The sequence below is a fragment of the Notolepis coatsorum genome (genome assembly GCF_963971535.1).
Source record: "Notolepis coatsorum genome assembly, chromosome: 15".
NCBI classification, from domain to species: domain Eukaryota; kingdom Metazoa; phylum Chordata; class Actinopteri; order Aulopiformes; family Paralepididae; genus Notolepis; species Notolepis coatsorum.
In genome coordinates this window covers 25,591,109-25,610,447 of record NC_140179.1, presented here as the reverse complement: position 1 = coordinate 25,610,447, position 19,339 = coordinate 25,591,109, and the positions used below count along the sequence as shown (strand labels likewise).

Here is a 19,339-nt window from a genome sequence, read left to right as displayed (position 1 = left end):
GTTCTTGGCGCAGAACTTGTTAATGTTGCACCGAAAACAACCAAATCAAATTCCTTGTTTGTGAAAACTACTTGGGCAATAAAGACTTCTGATTATATCTCGAATCGCGCGCCAAATTCCCTGAAATCTACCCAAGCGAGGCTTCCAACGCCACTACGTCATCAATACAAGCCTTGATACGCTCGCCACATACATTTTCCTGGATTACTCGACAGACACTTTGTGTGTTTACAGTGTGAAGTCTTTCTGTTGCAGAACTCGACTGGACCAAGACTTTCTACTAAAAACTTCTGGATCAAAACGTTCTTCTTGTGAGAACAAACATCAGATTGTGGACACCACAACATCTGTAAGTACAATTGTGTTTTTGTGGGGGAAATGATTGTAACAATGACCCGCTGGTAGCCGTGAAATAATGATTAGTTGAATCAAGGATATAAGCTGATAGACCACTGCACTTCGGCATTACATGGAGCTTGTGGGAGAGCGCGGGGGACAAAATTAATGAATGTTGATTAGAGCCTTGACTTAAGTGGTTGTAGCTACGGCTGTGTGGGTGCTGGAGACATGATCCAATAAACCTTTTATACGGAGAGACCAACCAAGTTGATCGGCACTTTCCCGGCGGAGCTATAGTCACTTTCCTGCACCTCCCCCTCCCCCAATGTAGGTGCAGGAAGTGACTAGTTCTGACATATAAATTAGTATTGTTACATGTCTCCAGCACCCCCACAGCCGTAGCTACAACCACTTAGTCAAGGCTCTAATCAACATTCATTCATTTTATCCCCCCTGCGCTCTCCCATGAGACACCCAGGGTAAATTTGTTAAAAAAATCAAATAAAAAAAACTGCTCATGTCTTAGCTGAGAGGGAATTCTAAAAAAAAATCCACTTTGTGACACGTTTTTGCTATTTGGTATGGTGTTATGTAATGGGTATGGGCATATGGTTTTACAAAATCACTGCATGCAAGTTGGGGTAGCCGCCTGGTGGCCGGTATGCATAAAATCCAATATGGCCGCCATCTGAAAGAGATAATGTCATATCTAAGCTCCTGTTAGTACTAGATCCTTGTATAATATAACTTTTTCTATTTTCTTTGGTTTGAGGAATCCATTTCCAAAGTAATTTTTCTATTTCAAGGTAACTTTTAGCAAGAAATAGGCCATAACTATGGAACTAAGTCACATAGAAAGATGATCTAGGGCTCTAGACCTATGTTTTCAATGCCAGGGAATTCATTAATCAGTTTATTGCACATCTCACTGTCACTCTTACTGTCAAAAATCAAATATGGTGGTCAAAATGACCATAACTCCACAACTAAGCCACATAGAAAGATAATCTTCAGCTCCACCCCATGTATAAATCATCCATTATCAAAACAGTCTCAGTTAGTTACAGACTGAGGCCCCTCCAGCACCAGTCTCAGTTAGTTGGTACAGACTGAGGCCCCTCCAGCACCAGTCTCAGTTAGTTGGTACAGACTGAGGCCCCTTCAGCACCAGTCTCACAGTTAGTTGGTATAGACTGAGGCCCCTCCAGCACCAGTCTCTCAGTTAGTTCCTGTGCCTCAAGCAACAAGCCGCCACTACCAAGCCAGCAACCATCAGAATCAGAAAGGTGTTTATTGTCAAGTAGTTTTCACATACAAGGAATTTGCGTTGGTCGTTTTCGGTGCGACACTAACGGACAGACAATAACAGACGGGATAATAAAATAAAAAGGTGGAGTAAAATAAAATGAAATATGAACTAAGTTAAGATAGAGGTACAATATAATATAATTCTGAAATAAAGAAATGTTAACTTGTGGGGGGGAGTAGAAGGGTTTACAATTCATGAAAAAGGTTTCCAGGTCAGGAGAACAGTGTTGTAGGATCATGGTCAAATTGTTACACCAGCCACGGTTAAAAACAGGACCCCGGCCTGATTCGGACTATATCCTGTACCTACACTCCTTTACCATCACTTATTTAAGTAATTTTATGAAACTGGATAATTCCTGGTAGGCTATGTTTTAAAATGTCTTACACCTTTTGCATGATGATGGTATAAAAAGCTGAAAAGACGCATATGTTGCAGCTTTTATTTTGAAAGATTCTGATAGAAAGTCACATTGTTGTTGTCGCTAGCTTGACACAGGTCTTTGTTACGAAGCTTGCGTTACTATCTTTTGGAAGATTCAAGCACTTTGATTCCAGCTTTCAATCAAAATTGATGAAGTAAGTGATGATGGACATTACCATTGAGCATTAATTCACAATACGTAAATTAACACTTGTGTCTGTGATCAGTACATAGAACTATCCTACATGTCTGTGATCAATACATATAACTATCCTACATGTCTGTGATCAATACATAAAACTATCCTACATGTATGTGATCAATACATAGAACTATCCTACATGTCTGGTCAGTACATACATACATGTATAACTATCCTACATGTCTGTGATCAATACATAGAACTATCCTACATGTCTGATCAGTACATTTTGGGAGGGTCATCAAAGAGAAGTCTCTGTCCTTGCCCCACAACTGTGGAACGAACTTCCCACCCCAGTTAGGACAGCCGAAACCCGTCCAATCTTTCGCCGTCGACTAAAGACGTACTTCTTCAATCATTATCTAAAAATAATAATAATAATAAATAAAAACTAACTAACCTTACTGTCATGCACTTGTCCTAATATACTAACCAACACTATAGCACTCAGCACTTTGATGAACATTGTTACTCAGCTGATAGAGTTGTACCCTTCCTGCTGTCTTGTTGTACAAAACTTGTAAGTCACTTTGGATAAAAGCGTCAGCTAAATGACTAAATGTAAATGTACATACTTTATGTTGTATGGTTTGGAGCGCTAGGAGGCTACCTTACGCTCTAGCCTAAAGCTAACATTTCCTTTTTCCGTTTCAAACCTTTATTTCAACTTGTTAGGAAGTGGAGGTTTCCCTCATTTAGAGTAGATTAGCTGTCATTATACAGCACAAGTACAATACAACAAAAATAAGTTTGGCAGATGTAGGCCATTGTCGGTACATTATGAACCATGACATGAAGGTATCTTTTTTCTCTTAACCTTCTGTAAGTTAGCCTTTAGTTTTTTTGGCAAATAATCCACTGTGTCCACCATGATTAATTCTTTTTGGCATCTTTGTGTCAACGTCTAGAGAAAACCCTAATGGATTGTCCAGACGTCCACACGCTTCCGATCACCCGTGGCAACAAGGATGGTCTGCTGGACATAGACAAGCTTGCTAGAGGTGATCATTTTACCACTTAATTTACATTTCTTACATTCTTTAAAGTAATTTTGTTCTTAATTTATATCATTCCTAAACACCTCATGGATGTCAATCAATCTACATTTTATTATGGAGTCAGGGTCCATATAAAAGACAATACATAGAATAAATTACATATAAAAGCACCATAAAAAATTTGTTAAAAGATAAGAAAATAAAATCCAGAGTCTTACATAAAGACAACTGTCTCAGTGTTTCCATTGCTGGGATTGAAGGACAAAACCAAGATGATCTCATTTATAGTAATTTACCTGGCAAATTACTGGTGGGGCAGAGCAGCAGGCGCAGCGGACGGCTAATCTCCCTGCACTCACGGACTGAGCGGCATAGGAGGTCCTTTGTCCCCACTGCCATCAGACTGTACAGCGTAATATAGTGCGGGGGACCTTGACCTCTGACCCACACACCTGTTTTTACACCTGTTTTTACACCTGTTTTTATACACTGTTTTCATACACCTGTTTTTACACACTTGTTTTATACACCTGCTTTTATCTCATCACGCTCTTATTGATATTGATAGATATGATTTAATTGAATTTTATCATGTGCTTATTTTTTATTCATGATGCAGACATAATGTGAAACAACTGAATGAGAACTGTCAATGTCTGTATACTGTGAGCTGCGAGATACCCTGAATTTCCCCAAGGGGATTAATAAAGTATCTTATCATCATCATCATCTATCATCAAATACATTTCTACATAAGATTTCTTAAGACGGCTTGGGATGGAAGTCCTGCAGCCACAAACATCTTACTTGCACTACACAATCTAGCCCTCGTAAGTAATATTATCATGACATCATTATAAGCTTTCTGTAAGCTTGCTTTTTGTAGTTTGAGTGCAGTATAGAGTGGTGTACAATATTCTCTGAACAGATATATCTTCACTACATCTGTACACATAGTAAACTAACTGAGAGAACTGAGACATCTTCACTACATCTGTACACATAGTAAACTAACCGTTAGAACAGAGACATCTTCACTACATCTGTACACATAGTCAACTAACTGAGAGAACAGAGACATCTTCACTACATCTGTACACATAGTAAACTGAGAACCGAGACATCTTCACTACATCTCTGTACACATAGTAAACTAACTGAGAGAACAAAGACATCTGTACACATAGTAAACTAACTAAGAGAACAGAGACATCTTCACTACATCTGTACACATACTGTAATCTTACTGAGGGAACATAGAATCAGTATTTCCCTCAACATAGATATAGTATTTTCCCCAACATAGATATTATATTTTCCCCAACATAGATATAGTATTTTCCCCAACATGGATATAGTATTTTCCCCAACATATAGTATTTTCCTCAACATAGATTTAGTATTTTATTTTCCTCAACATAGATATAGTATTTTCCTCAACATAGATTTCCAAGATGTTAGAAGACAAAGGGCGGAGTCCACAGAGAATGGATTGCGCGAAGCAAATTGCATCCGTGGAGCCTGCTCTGCGTCTGCGAGCTATCCACGAAAGCACATTGCTCGATGAGATACCAGCGCAGACACGCCCAATATGTGTGGCTCGCGAGCAGTCTGTACTCTGCACCCCTGACACCGCTCTTGGGAGAAATGTCTGTGTCAAAATGTAGCGCACTGTCAAGTTTAGCGCGCTGTCCAAAAAAAGAAAATAAACGAGAAATCAAGATGGAAAGCAGTAAAAAGAAACCTGCATTTAAAACCAACAACGGCAAATGACACATGCCGTTCCTTCGAATGTGGAGAGATCTAATTCTGTATTTTAATCTGTATTTAACCTTTATCTATTCGGTGAAGACCAGTTATTCTAATTAAAGAATTTACATTATCTATCTGTCCCACCAAAATCTTACTGTTGTCCTGCTTTTGCACTCTATACATTACGAAGTAAACGAAATACAATACAAAATGAACGGAATACTAAAGAAAATAGATCTTATGAGTTATGAACAGTATCTAATAGGGGTGTAAAGGTACACGTATCTGTACCGAACTGTTTCAGTGTGTACCGTACCGTACCGAACGGCTGTGTACCGAACGAATACAACGGTATGTTAACCACTAACGACCGCCCACCGGGGGCTGTTTTTTTCCGCAATCTAATATAATAATAATTTTTTTTTTTTTTAATGTATAAGTCGATTATTCATTTCAATATAGAATATTCGTTGACAGCCCTACAAGTACAATTCGTTACTGCACACTACATCACCCCTGAGTGGAACATGGAAAGCCAAACTTTCCCCCACTGTACCGAAAACCCGTACCGAACCTTGAGTTCAAAACCGAGGTACGTACCGAACCGTGGTTTTTGTGTACCGTTACACCCCTAGTATCTAACTTGTTCAAGAAATATAAAGCTGCGTGCCAATAGCCTTCGCAACGCGTGATTTAGAAATAAGGCTAAGCACTGCACATTCCAAATGCTTGGTTCTGAGATGATCAATACAGTAAACATTTATTTCTGATATAGGTGCTGATCAGCAGTAATGCAATGTCATGATTATTATTATTCTGAAGTTATTATTATTCAATTTAAAGTTAATTAATTAAGAACTCCTCTCCTTCACTATAATCTAATTATGAAATCAGACATAGGCCAGGGCTTTACAGCTTAATAAAGACATTGAATATATATTAAATGGGATAGAAACTAAATAAAATGTATACCATATACAATAGAATATAGTGCTATAATTATATAATGCTATATTTAATTCCGTTTATATCCCATTTAATTGTATTCAATCTCTTTATTAAGTTGTAAAGCCCTGGCCTATATTTGATTTCATAATTAGATTAGATTCTAGTGAAGGAGAGGAGTTATTATTAATTAATTATTAATTTAATAATAATAATTTTTCATTTCATTTTCATTTTATTTTGTTTCGTACATGGGGGTACAGTTAATCTTTGCACAATATCACCAACATATTTTTTTCTTTCTTTTTTTTAACATGATACACCCATGGCCGAAAAGGAGCAGGATGAAGAAAACGTATGTTTCCTGCCCCCTTCCAAACTTCATATTTATTTTAACATAATGGTCAGCTCAAGTGCACCTTACAGCTTCATACCATATAATAATAATCATTACCATAACTATGATAACAATAATAATAATGATAATATGACCATGAATAATAATAACAATAATAACGGTAATAACAATAACACGCCTTCATCACTTCCCGCCTCCTGTAATGGAATCCTTCTTGGTGCTTCCAAGAAGGTTCTGGATCGCTTACAGTACGTCCAAAACTCTGCTGCGAGCGTCCTCACGCGCACCAAACCCTGGCAGCACATCACCCCCACCCTGCAAAAACTCCACTGGCTCCCCATCAACTACCGAATCTCCTACAAGATCCTCCTCCTCACCTACAAATCCCTGCACGGGTTGGCCCCTTCCTACCTGACCAACCTACTCCACCCCTACACTCCAGCATGAGGCCTCCGCTCCTCCAACTCCGACCTCCTCACCATCCCCCGCACCAGGCGTTCCACACTGGGAGACCGAGCTTTTGCTGTAGCTGCCCCCAGGCTGTGGAACTCCCTCTCCCCCTCCATCCGAGGCTCTGACACCATCAACTTCTTCAAAACCAACCTAAAAACCCACCTGTTCACACTTGCCTTCACGCAACATGGCCCCGCTCCCAAGTAGCCCACCCCTGACTCTTTTCTTTTAACACACTGGCGACCGCTGGGACCCGTCTAATATAGTGGTTCAGGACCAGCTTTTGTAAATAGACCGGTGTCTTTTTGTACAGCTATATCTATACTTTATAGTATTGCTATCTGTCCATTCTCATTGTCAATTGAGTTCATAAACCGTCCCTTCAAAATGGCTTAAAGAAAAAAAAATGCATCAATAGGTTCTCATTTTATAGCGTCGTGAATATGAGCATTATAGCGGATTTTGTCTTGTATATTTTCTGGCATTTCCGTTTTACATATGCTAAAGAAATAACTCAAACTGCATATGATCGGGGCTGTCCCAAAGCATGTATGCATGAAAGGGGGGGGGGGGGGGGCGGGGGACGTCGTTTATTATGATTGATTACCAATAACAGTGTCCGTGTAACTAGCCACATTCGCTGATCGGCTGGTTGCGTCTCATAGCAAGCTCTGATCCGACTGTAATTTAGGTGAAAAAGATCTTACCGTGAGCCCGTGGGATACCCCCGAGCATTTCCCCATTATCGATCGGCATCTGGTAGATCGATATGTCCATTGGCTGATGATAAATCCCATTATTCCATGGTGAAATCTGCGATTCGAAACGTAATCCACGGTAGAGGCTGTAGATCCAGAATCCGGGTACTAAAAATCTTCCTTGTAAGGGGGGAAAAAAAGTCATCCGATCGCCCACAGGGCACATTGCAGTAGCGCGATAGCGCCCCTAAGAGGATATCGCCGGTATTGCACCTTCTGGAATTCAGACTAGGGAATATATGCAATGCTGATCCGCGACCTTGTCCGGTTATTAAAAATGCAATAAAAGCAATAACAACTTGCCACATATTTATACGTGATGAAAATTTTCAAAAACTCGGAAAACTCCAAAAAAATTCAAAAACTCGGAAAAGTCAGAACAATTTCAAATGGTCTTCAAATGGTCTATGTTGTCCACTCCCCCGATCCTTAGGCCGTGCCCCCTTTTTATATCCTTTGAATCGTTTGTCTAGAGACTCGCGAGAGACCCTCTCCCGTTGGCCGGCGGTGCACAGGCGTCACCCACACTTTCACAATTTCCCCCGCGCGGAATTTTCTAGTTATTATTATTATTATTTTCTTTTGTTAATTTCAACCACTTCATCAAATTGGACAGCACCTTGCTTCCTTTTTTTATCTTATTTGTTTTTTCCTGTTGTTACTATACACATAGTATTCATAATTTTTATTTGTATCTTTAATTTTTTCAAAATTTTTATTTTTTCACCCTTTCCTTGTACAGTGTCCTTGAGTCTGAGAAAGGCGCTTCTCTCTTAACACTTTCTTCGCCAGGCTTATGTACATCATTATACCCTTCTCTGCCAGCTCTATTTGTCTATGGAGAAGTTCCCCTTCTTTGCAGGGCTATAACTTTTTAAATTGTATTGCTAAATTGACATTACTATGGCCCATTCAACGTCAATTATCTATCGTTCAGGATGTGGGAACGTTATACTTTTTCATTCACATATTCATACTAAAATACGGTCTAAAGTATAAATATGTTTTTATCGTTTTCTGCAGCATTCTCCAGAACGTGATTTATAGCCCTAAATGCATTATATTGATGATCAAATACAGTTTGATAGCGATCTGCGCGAGATAAAAAATGTCAAATGGACGTGCTTCTAGAAGTTACTACTTATCATCTGATGTTGACCGGATGGGGGGGGGGGGGTCGTTTATAATTCCGTGGCCAACGTTAGATGATTCATCTAGTGTGGGTGATATGATCATTAGAGCAGTTTGTATCGAACACGGTAAAAAAAAACGCTGAAACTCACCGCAGCTTCCTCGTAGCGTTGGGCGATGAGCGTGGAGCAAAAATATTCCTATTATGGGATGTTGAAATATGCGATCCATCTCCAGGTTGTATAATAGTATATACGTCCAAATCATGTTGTTTATCGAGTTATTGGTAACTGATCACTATCCATTGTGTCGTGCTTGAGTCCCGGGACCTATAGCGAGTGATCGGACCAAATTTGGATGAGCACCAGTTTCCGTTTCCGGTTTGGGCGATCCGCCGATTGGCCACCAGATGGCGCTCTTGAACCGTTGGAGAGTTGAGAGGGGTTCAACAGTAGATCTCAAGTCTCCGGGGGAGAAATATGATTGCGATCACAGATTTTTGAAATATTGATCTCAATGACGTGTTACGGCATCATTGGCAGAATTAGCATGGCGGGAAATGACGAGTTTAGGCGTCCTTGGCGGTCAAAGTGTTAAAATCCAATTTATTATTATTATTATTATTTATAAACAAACGAAAAAAAAACCTGCGTCACGAACCTCGGATGCATGGAAAAGAGAAAAAGAGAAATAAAATCAGATACAGAGAAATGTATACCTGCTGTTCATATGTTCTCATTGTTCTGTCTTTGAAAGTATTTTTTAGTTGGAAAATATTTGTACAGTACTTCAACTCATTATAAAGAGAATTCCAGAGTTTGACTCCCACCACTGATATACACATCTGTTTCAGGGTTGTCCGTGCACACTGATGTTTAAAATGACCTTCCTGTTATATCTGATCCTGGTAATATAACAAGGAATCATCACAGACACGGAGGTACTCCGTAACAAGGCTTTATACTTGATAGCAGGTAAATACAATAACAACCCCAGGTGCGCAATCACCACGTACATATACAGGGCGAGTACGGCGATCGCCCTGGGACAAACCCAACCCAATACATAACATCTCCTCCCCACTTAGCATAATGGTACCCCTAAGTTGCAACGGCCCACATGGCAATACCACATCATAATAATATATATATATTTTTTTTTCTTTTTTTTTTCAGTATAAGTCTTTCATTTAGGTAAGTCTATAGATCCAAACGAATGGGTGGCCGCCGTTCCCGACTTGGATATCGGCGGTCACCACTGTCCATTTGTGGCGTCGGTGGCATGGACTTTGGTGCCGGGGTGTCGGCGTCATCATCACCCTCCTGGGTGGGTGAGGCCACTGTAGGCTCTTCCAGGGAAGGTAAGTCAATTGACACCGGCTGCATAGTTGGAGTGTCATTCAAAAACAGCTCTGTCATTCCAGCAGTGGATTGGGGTTCCCTAGGGGTCTCTATACTCCCCAATAACTGCTCTGTGTGCCGTTTCCACACCAGATCGCTGTCTGTCTGTACTGTATAGGACAGCGGTCCCGTCTTTCGGACTACAGTGGCGGGCACCCACTTCGGTCCACGATGGTAGTTCCGTGCCAGTACGTGGTCACCAGCACTGAAGGCCCTGGTCTTGGCTCTCAATGCTCTTCTTCTTACTTGCTTATCCTGTTCATGCCACACAATTTCTGCTTCCTCTGGTGGTCTGAGAAGATCCAGGTTGGTGCGCAGCGGTCTCTTAAGGAGCAGTTCTGCTGGGGATGCCTTGGTGGTTGCGTGTGCGGTGTTCCGGTAGGTTAAGAGGAAACCGTGAAGGCGTTGGTGGAGACTACCTTGCCCCTGTGATGCCTTTAGGCTGTGTTTCAGAGTCTGCACAAATCTCTCAGCTAACCCATTAGTTGCTGGGTGGTAGGGTGCAGATCTAATGTGTTTAACTCCGTTGACCTTTAAGAAAGTGTCCATCTCCTGAGAGATAAATTGGGGCCCATTGTCACTCACCAGTTGTTCTGGACACCCGAAACGGCTAAACATTTCCCCCAGTTTCTCAATGGTCCTCTCAGCCGTTGTGGATTTCATTATTGCCACTTCGGGCCATTTGCTGTGGGCGTCTACCGCCACAAGGAACATTTTCTCTTCGTACGGCCCAGCAAAATCAACATGTAGCCGTTTCCATGGCTCACTTGGCCACTCCCAGGGGTGTAGTGGTGCCGGCTAGGGTGCATTACGGACCCGCTGACAGGTGGGGCATGTCTTAGCCTTTTCTTCAATGTTGCTGTCCAGCCCGGGCCACCAAAAATAGCTACGTCCGACCTCTTTCATACGGACCATGCCACAGTGTCCCGTATGAAGTTGTTGTAGCATGGACTTACGCAGCGAAGGAGGGATGACCACTCTTCTTCCCCAGAGCAGGCACCCAGCTTGAGTAGACGGTTCATGTTGTCTAGAGATGAAAGGCTTGAGCTCGGGTGTGTCCTTCATTCTACCCCCCTTTACGATGGAGTCCATTACTTGTGAAAACACTGGGTCATTCCTAGTGGCCCTCCTCACCTGTTGCGCGGTGACTGGTGCATTTTCCACTTGACTGAAATAAAAGATGTCAACCTGACCCAGGCCTGGCTTTGACACGGGTAATGGTAGCCTGGAGAGGCCGTCGGCGTTACCATGCAATTCTGACTTCCGATATTTAATTGCATAGTCATGGGCAGACAAGAGTAATGCCCATCTCTGCATCCTGCTCGCTGTGAGCGGTGGGATGCCCACATGCGGACCCAGTATGGTCGTGAGTGGCTTGTGGTCGGTCAGGAGCGTGAACGTCTCCCGAACAGGTACTGGTGAAATTTTCGTATGCCGAACACGATGCTTAGTGCTTCACGCTCTATTTAAGCGTAATTTGATTCAGCCTTGTTCAGTGTTCTGGACGCAAAAGCAATGGGTTTCTCTACCCCATCCAGCATGATATGGGAGATAACCGCCCCTACTCCGTATGGGGATGCGTCACAGGCCAGCTGTATCGGCAATGCCGGGTCAAAGTACGTTAAGGCCTCTGACCTCAGCAGCGTCTCTTTTGATGCTACGAAAGCCTTCTGACACTCCTCAGTCCAGGCCCATGGCTTCTCCCGACAGAGCAGTTGGTGCAGCGGCTTCAGCGCTGTCGAGAGACCCTTCATGAATCGTCCATAGTTCAGTAGTCCCAAGTATGAACGGAATTGGGCCACATTTTGGGGGGCAGGAGCCTCCACAATGGCCTTAGTCTTTGAAGGAGCCTTGTGCAGCCCTGCAGCGTCAATCACATGGCCGAGGTATTCGATGGAAGACTGAAAAAATTCACATTTCCCTTTGTGGACTCTCAGTCCATAATCCTGCAGCCTCTGCAGGGTCTCATCCAGGTTCTGAAGATGGTCTTTGTCATCCTTCCCAGTCACCAGGATGTCATCTAGGTAGCATTGTACCCCGGGCAACCCACACAAAATCTGATCAATCACCCTTTGGAACAGAGAAGGGGCTGAGGTTATCCCGAATGCCAACCGACAGTACCTGAACAACCCTTTGGGGGTGTTAACCGTCAGAAACTCTCTGGAGTCTTGATCCACGTGCATCTGCAGGTACGCATGGCGGAGGTCAATTTTACTGAATTTCTGGCCGCCAGACAGGCCAGCGAACAAGTCCTCGATAAGAGGCAAGGGGTATTTCTCCACTTCCAGCACTGGGTTCAACGTAGTCTTGAAATCACCACATACCCTTATTTCCCCATCCTTTTTTACAATGGGCACGATGGGGGTACTCCAATCGCTGACGCTAACTGGCTCCAGCACCCCACTTTTCACCAGAGCATCCAGTTCCGCCTCCACCTTGGGCCTGATGGCGTAGGGCACTGGCCGCGCTTTCAAGAACTTAGGTGTGCTGCCTGGTTTAACTCTCAGCTTCACCGTAATGTCCTTCATGCTTCCGAGCTCCTTTTTAAAAACATCAGCATGTTTCTTAAGAACTGCGGATAACCCTGTGTCCCCCTGTGTCACCAGTTGCACCGCGGGCCAGTCCAATTGTATTTTCTCCATCCATGCCCGTCCCAGTAAGGAGGGGTAGTCGCCATGCACTACATAGAGTGGTAGTTTAGCGTGCTGTCCGTTCAACTCCACTTTGACCTCTGTGACCCCTTTTAGGGCCACCGCTTCTCCGGTATATGTCTTCAGCACCACTCGGGCTGGCCGCAGTGGTAGGTGTTTCAGTGTTTTTCGATACACTTTGTCTGACACCAGTGACACCGCCACGCCGGTGTCTATCTCCATACGCACTGGTTTCCCCTCTAGCGAAGGTAACACCCAGTAGCCACTAGACCCACCCGCCACAGTTAGTATGTGTAGTGGATACTCCTCGTCAGAGGAGTCACTAACAGCCTTGTGTTCCACCTGGTATACGCTTTTCTTGGTCCTAGGTTTGAACATGCCCTGTCCTGACATCCGTCTTTGGTTTACATTAAAAACCTGATGCACTTTGGCAGACGCACTCAGTTGTTGTGCCTCTCTGGCTGCCAATTCCATTGACACACTGACATCAATGGCCTTTTGTAGGGTGAGCCCATGTTCTGTTCAGTCTTTTTTGTGCTGCCTCACTTTGCAGTCCACACACAAGTCTATCCCTGATGGTGTCATTTAATACCTCATTAAATTCACAGTGTTCAGATAATTTCCTAAGTGCTGCTACAAACATCGTTACAGTTTCCCCCTCCTCTTGATTCCTCCTATGGAACCGAAACCGTTCCGCTATCAGGAGTGGTTTAGGAGAAAAGTGTCCCGTCAATGCAGTAACAATCTGTGCATATGTCATTTCCCCCGTTTCATCGGTCGTACCAAACTCTGTAGAATGTTGAAAGTCCCTGCCCCAATCACACTCATAAACGTGGGCACAATCTTAATGTTTTTAATGTCATTTGCGAGCACAAAGAAATCAAATCTCTCCGTATATGAACTCCATTGTTCCACGCTCTCATCAAAGGGGCCGATACTCCCCAATATTCCAGCCATTGTTCTTGTTACCACATGCACTTCTTGTTTGTCCGTACTCTTATCACTGTCTGTGTCTAGATCCGACATTCACACACACATCAACGTTACCAGTCCGCCGCAGTGCCGCACACGCATAGCTCCGTTAGCCGCTCAGGGTACACGTATTAGCTCTGTTGCTAATGGCAACCAAATGTCCTCCACTTAGTTCCAAAGTCCAACTTTTCTTTCGATCAAGGATGCCGCGCAGTTCCGTCGTCCACGTCGCCAATTTGTTATATCTGATCCTGGTAATATAACAAGGAATCATCACAGACACGGAGGTACTCAGTAACGAGGCTTTATACTTGATAGCAGGTAAATACACTCTCTCTACACTAAATCACTGGGTAACATTATCACGTCTCATGGCTTCTCCTACCATTGTTATGCCGACGATACTCAACTCTTCCTTTCCTTCCCTCCCTCAGATATCCACGTCTCTGAGCGGATCTCAGCCCGTCTGTCCGACATCTCCGCCTGGATGACGACCAACCACCTCAAACTGAACCTAAGCAAAACAGAATTGCTCCACCTGCCGGCCAAATCCTCCGCCCTGACCGACCTTTCCATCACAGTCGAGAATGCAGCTGTGACCGCGTCCCCGACCGCCAAGAACCTTGGTGTTGTCCTCGACGACCAGTTGAACTTCTCTGCTCACATCGCAGCGACAACCAGAACCTGCCGATTCCTCCTGAGCAACGTCAGAAGGATCCGCCCCCTCCCTGACAAAAGAAGCCACCCAACTCCTCGTCCAATCAACAGTCATCTCCCGCCTCGACTACTGCAACGCACTGCTCGCTGGCCTCCCGGCCACTGCCACTAAGCCTCTTCAACTCATTCAGAACGCAGCGGCCCGCCTGATCTCAAACCTACCGAAGTCGGCCCATGTCACCCCACTTCTTAGGGACCTGCACTGGCTCCCCATTGCTGCACGAATCCGCTTCAAGGCCCTCAACCTAGCATACCGTGCGGCAAAGGGAACCGCTCCCGCCTACCTCCGGTCAATGGTCTCTAACTACACACCCTCAAGACCCCTACGCTCTGCATCTTCTGGCCGCCTCAGACCTACTCCTATCCAAGTTCCGGGAGGGTCATCAAAGAGAAGTCGCCTTTTCTCAGTCCTTGCCCCACAATGGTGGAATGAACTACCCACCCCAGTTAGGACAGCCGAAACACGTCCAATCTTTTGCCGTCGACTAAAGACGCACTTCTTCAACCATTATCTGAATAAAAAAAATAAAAATAAGAAAAACCTACACTGTAGCACTCAACACTTTGATAAACATTGTTGCTCAGCTGATAGAGTTGTGCCCTTCCTGATGGCTTGTCGTACAGAACATGTAAGTCGCTTTGGATAAAAGCGTCAGCTAAATGACTAAATGTAAATGTAAATACAATAACAACCCCAGGTGCGCAATCACCACGTACATATACAGGGCGAGTACGGCGATCGCCCTGGGACAAACCCAACCCAATACATAACACTTCCCTTCTATGCTCTCCATTTTGTGATATGAGGACAAACCTGTTTTGTAGATTGGCTGGTAATGCTTTACTTTTGGCCTTGTACATAACTACTAATGTCTGTAACTTAACTAGCTCTTGCAATTTCAATAATCCAGAATTAATAAATAATATGTTAGTCTGCTTTACAAATAATAATAATAACTTTTTTATATAGCGCCTTTCAGGGTTCGAAATTAACGGGGGCTTGGGGCAAAATGCCCTCGAAAATTGACCAAATGCCCCTGATAATCAGTTAAGCGGGGCAAAAAAAGCCCCCGACAGTTTACTAATTATATATATAATTATATATATGCTCTACAGTGCGTATTTGCCCCTAATAATATGTGTGTGTGCACACCGGAAAAATCATTTACTTGCAGTGCGAGACAGACGAGTGATTGTGAAGATTACAAAACAGCTCCGCTGTTAATAGTTCAGATTGAAACTGGACTGAAATTCAGTTTTTGGGTGGAATGTTTGTTCCAAGGAGGAGGGAGGCGGGGCCCGCTGCGTAGGGAGATGCTTCCAGGCACTTGAGAGGTGCGAACACAGAGAGAGCGCTCTGCTCTCATCAAGCATTACACTGCTATCTTAACGTTAGCAAGCTAAGCATCTGCATAGCGCGACCCGTGTAACGTTAAGTAACTTGTGTTCGGCGGGGAAAGACCGTTCCATTTGTAACACAACTACAAAGAATAACATCCAAATCCGATCCCGATGCGCATTTCCTTCATTCCACAGCTCTGAGCGCGCAACGTATTTCATTGATCGATCTGGCCAGAGCCTATACTCAGAAACGTTGCGTGTGTGGGGTTTTTCATCAATTTGAAACAAGCCTCTTGACTGTTGGAATTAGGGATGTTAAAAATAAAATATCTAATAATATTATTCAATATTAGACATTCATTGATCCAGAGGCAACCGGTTATTCGTCTGCTATTTGTAGATGTATCAAGAAAACAACACAACTTGCCCTCAGGGACAATAATATTTAATCTATTTAGATAGAGTATGTATGTATTATTTACAGATAATTGAAGGTACGTACCTCAAAACATGAAACCAAGCCATGATGTCACACATCGTGTGTGTGTGTTACTTGAACAATTGTCACTGTGCTCCTAAATTTCTGTGTGCTCCTAAATTTGTATTTAGAAAAAAAGCCCTTGAAAAAAAATGTTAATTTCTAACCCTGGCGCCTTTCATAAAACCTAAGGTCGCTTATAGGGGAAGAAATAACAAACAGACTGTAGCTAAGGGGCTACACAACCCTGACTGTATTTAAATAATGAGCTTGGCAAATACTAAATGATATATTAACCAATATTAAATGTACACAAAATGGCAGACACTCTTATTAACTGGAGGGGACGCGTGTAGCTTATTCCCAGCGGAAGAGTACGTTGCGTGCTTCCGCGTTTTCTCTGATTGGCCATGACGCCCATGTGACCACGGCAGCGCGAGAGAGCTGCAGCGCGGAAATAGGCTATCTATTGCCTCGCGCTACAGCGCGGAAATAGGCTGTCTATTGCCATTCTCTAAGACAAACTCTAACCTTAACCAGCTCCTTAACAGCGCCTAAACTTAACCCTTCTAACCATAACCAACTCCGAAACAATGCCTAACCTTAACCTTAACCATGCCTAACCTTAACCTTAACCATAACCAACTCCGAAAGAATATTGCCATTCTCTAAGACAAACTCTAACCTTAACCAGCTCCTTAACAGCGCCTAAACTTAACCCTTCTAACCTTAACCAACTCCGAAACAATGCCTAACCTTAACCTTAACCTTAATGCCTAAACTTAACCGGCGAAAGAATGCACGTTAAAAAAAAAAAAAAAAAATTGAAGGGATTCGAACTTGTTACCAACGGACTGCAGGACCGCAGCGCTGCCAGTTGAGCTAAGCTTCGAATGAAAATCATCTGGGATTACGGCTACATAATGCCGCAAGCTCTGCCGCTCCGCTCTGCGGCTGCCACGCCTGCCGCGGGGCGTGTCGCAGCCAATCAGGGAAAACGCGGAAGCACTCGGGCGTACTCTTTCTCTGGGAATAAGCAATAAGCGGAGGGGACAGGGGTACCAAGTTGAATTATTACATTTAATGCATGTGTAACATAAAAAAACACATGTAACATATCACATTAATATCCTGTGGTCACATTAATATCCTGGGGCTAATCAAATTTACATGCAACCAGTATCCTAATTATTATTATACAATTTATATATCACAATGTTCGAATGAATTATACAATTTATATATCACCATGTCCGAATTAATTATGAGTCCTAAGCTAACCAGGTCGTTGGAGCTCTGAACGGGGGGCGGGGGGGTGGATGATTAATTGTCCAGAGGAGAAAGATGAGGACGGAGACGATGATCTCTGGAGTTCCTCCAGAGGCTGATGTAGAACCGTGGAAGACCGTCGGGTAGTCGCTGGATAGGGGGGTCTCGTACGGACCGGGTTCCTATAGTCCAAAACGCTGGTCTTCGGTGTTGGAGTATGTCACTCCACTTCTCCTGGCTTTGGCGATATTACGTTACCGTTTTTAACTGGTAATTCACTTCACCAACGTTACCATACAGCGTTGTAGCAAAAAACAACTCTCCTCTCTCTCTCACTTTTTCTTTCCCAACTAACTGTATCTTTCTCTCCGTTCCAATACGTAACGTGCAGGTGAGTGGCTCGCAAACTAACGGTAACTCTTCTCCGTCCCAATATGTGCAGGTGTGGGCTGTATACAGCCACTATAGCGATATATCTCTGCATTTGGCTTTATATTTGTCGCTCAAATTAGATTATGTTTATTGTTTAACCTTTATTTACCCAGGGTAGATTCGCTGAGCACAGACGCTCTTTTTCAGCTACACCCTGCTTCACATTCACACAGTTCCATTCATACCTGGGAGCTGCCCAGTACAACCACAGTCTGACACCATTGGCCACTGAGCAACTCCACTGGAGCAGTTGGGGGTTAAGTGCCTTGCTCAAGGGCACTTCAGCGGCAGATTTTTCCTGCCGGTCCCGGGGATCGAACCCCCGGGAGATTATGTTTATACAAGCATTACGCAAAAGCCCACAACGTTAGATAACGATATTTAAATAAGTACGATATATTAAAGTCGTTCGAGATATTCTATATTCTTTCACGGTCATGCCTGTCTGCACAATTACTGCTGCCATGAAGAGGCTCATTTACATAGAAACGGCACATGTTCCGCCCATATTACCTCATTTAAATATACGGCAATTGCACGGATGCAAAGCCGACGTTACGCATGAGCAAACTCGTTTCATTCATTTGAGAGCGAGATGCGCCGGCTTTGCTTCGGAAAAAGCGTGCAAAGCCTTTGAGGATTCCGCCCAAAGTGTATTACAATGGCAGCATGTCTAACTGCAAAGGGCTAGATTGTGGCTTGCCACAGGGCAGCTGTCTTGGACTACTCCTGTATTATATATTCACAAATGACTTACCATCTGCTTTGTGTAAAGCACGTATACAAATGTACATGGACGATTCCACACTGTATTATGCTGCAAACACTAGTGGTGATCTACACAAAGTTTTATCTTCAGAGTTATATGCAGTTACAGTAACTAATTGGATACAACTAAATAAGCTGGCATTAAAAAAATTATAAATAACTAACCCTAACTAACCTTACTGTCATGCACTTGTCCTAATATACTAACATACACTGTAGCACTCAACACAAGAACATTGTTACTCAGCTGATAGAGTTGTACCCTTCCTGCTGTCTTGTTGTACAAAACTTGTAAGTCGCTTTGGATCAGCTAAATGACACAATGTAAATGTAAACATCTCAAAGACCAAATCAATTATCCTAGGAACCAGTCACAAACTATTAGCCAATCCTACACAGTCTGCAGTTTTTGCTCCCGATCCGATCCCGATCATGTGATTTTGAGTATCTACCGATACCGATATTTCCCGATCCGATAAAAAAAAAATATATATATATATATATATTTTTTTTTTATTCAACAAACATGACCATGTTCACGTCTTAAACTCATACTGAGGCCTTAGTTTTGGTTTTAAATTGCATATCATCATTCATTTATTTATTGTCACACAGAGCAGAAGAATTTTGCCAAAACAAACCA

General features: G+C 43.1%; 1 long non-coding RNA gene across 1 annotated transcript in view; it reads left to right on the top strand.

Moving 5' to 3' along the window:
* Window positions 1-239: 239 nt before the first annotated feature.
* Window positions 240-19,339, top strand: part of LOC311241860 — a 41,176-nt gene continuing 22,076 nt past the window's right edge. Inside the window, exons 1-2 of the long non-coding RNA XR_014620582.1 lie at window positions 240-349; window positions 3,182-3,274. This is a non-coding gene — a long non-coding RNA (uncharacterized lncRNA). The remainder of the gene's footprint in view (window positions 350-3,181; window positions 3,275-19,339) is intronic.